This window comes from Gekko japonicus, unplaced genomic scaffold, assembly GCF_001447785.1.
Source record: "Gekko japonicus isolate JY-2015 unplaced genomic scaffold, Gekko_japonicus_V1.1 scaffold1596, whole genome shotgun sequence".
Taxonomy (NCBI): domain Eukaryota; kingdom Metazoa; phylum Chordata; class Lepidosauria; order Squamata; family Gekkonidae; genus Gekko; species Gekko japonicus.
Genome location: NW_015160888.1, coordinates 131,113 through 132,933, shown reverse-complemented (window position 1 = coordinate 132,933; position 1,821 = coordinate 131,113).

Below are 1,821 nucleotides of genomic sequence, written 5' to 3'. Positions count from 1 at the left end.
TGATGTTTATTCTCGCCCCACTCATTGGTTTTAAGTCTGAGCGAGGGCCAAACTTGATATGCTGTTATTTTAAAGAGTTGGGTCTGTAAAACCATGGTTCATAGCTGAGTGGAGATTGCTCATAAAGTTTATTCCACACAGTTATTTCTTGATAAGCACAACCATCTTTTCATAAAATGACCATCAATTCTAATGGATTAAGGGATTATATTTTTGCATTAATCTTAGATTTCATTTAAAATCAGGTTATTGTAAAATATGTTTAGACCTTTAATGCTAGAACAAGTTCTCTGAACTATCCTAGAAAGAAACTAGCACTTTTAACACAGGAGTGATATAGTCTCTGTAATCCACACTATCAATAATTTGGTTGTATTTTGTGATTCTGAACAGTCTTCAAAGGCATTATGATAATCTAAAACTTAATTGAATGACTAGTTCATGTGTTTAAAAATTCTGAAGAATCAAAAAGATTCAAAAAGAAGTTAAAACATTTCTTTATGGTAGAATATTGGTATGTTTTTCAGAAATGGAAGAGCCGGTTTTAAGAGTGAGTGAATTGATTCAATAGTAATGAATTATCATAATAGTCATTTAAAGAAATCTAAAAAGTACCCTCCACAGCCATTCCAAAAATAATTTTTAGAAAGAGTTGGAAATCTTGATCATATGCTGAGTGCCTAAAATATTAATCTGGGCATGTAAAAATGCGTCTAGCCTACAGTTATAGTATTGATACTGCACAGCAGAGTCTGAAGCCTTGGAAGCATCTGCATTTGCATGTTGCAGCCAAGAAAGCTGGGATCCATGGGAGAGAAATAACAAATCAAGGTGTTGCTAGTTTGCCTGCAACTCTGCAGTTAGAACTCTGTTTTCTTTTGAAAAGCTACATGGATCATATGGGAGGGAATAAGGCAGTAGGTTTAACTCAAGGCCGATCAAACAGGGTACAAAAGAGAAGCAGAGATTCATGCTTTGAATGCAAACTGCTTAAGCCTGTTTTGTGGCGCAGCTTCCTACGTCATGCCAGTGGCTTGGGAGCCATTGTTTCAATGTATTCATCTCCACAAAAACATGTAGAGATGTAAATTCCTCTGCTACTGTTATCCCAGTTTGAAAAGAAGCACAGGAGATATGAAGTGATGGTGCTGAGTGTGATCTTCTTATATAGCCTGGGTCTTCTTACATTACCCTTTCAGAAGGAGCTGCACTGCAGTGGCTTCTACGCTGCCAGTGTTATGTAAAAAGGGGGGGTCTCAGGTGTGCTACGTAGAGGAATAATAAGTATAGTAGCTGTACCAGTGGCAGCAGCAGCTGCTGCTCCAACTGTGGAGGCAAAATGGAGTCCAAGAAGACACAACTGTTTCACTTGCAATGGTGCTAGAATTCTATCAGTCCTATCATGAGCTGCTTTGCTTTTGTAGTATGATTTCTATAATCACCAGGACTGGTCACAGAGGCACAGAAGCTTGATTCCAATGTGGTTGAACTTATCTTCAGTATTGACTAGTTTTGGAAACAATAACCCATGGCTTTGGATCCGTACAATTGTTCTTCTGTAAATTTTCCAGAGCTTCCCTGTAACTATAGAGAATCAGAATTCATTGGTCATCTTGCAGTAAGAGTAAAATGAGGGGAGAGATGAGTAGGGGAGAGCAACTAGTGACAAAGTACTGATGGTCATACAATTAATTGAATTTTCTACTGCTACTGCTTTATTTTAACGGAGAACTTTGCAATTGGAGAACAGAGGCCAGAATTGACAAGCTTGAAAAGTCTGTTGCACAAATCTTGTTTACTTCAGAGGAAAAGAGAAATCCA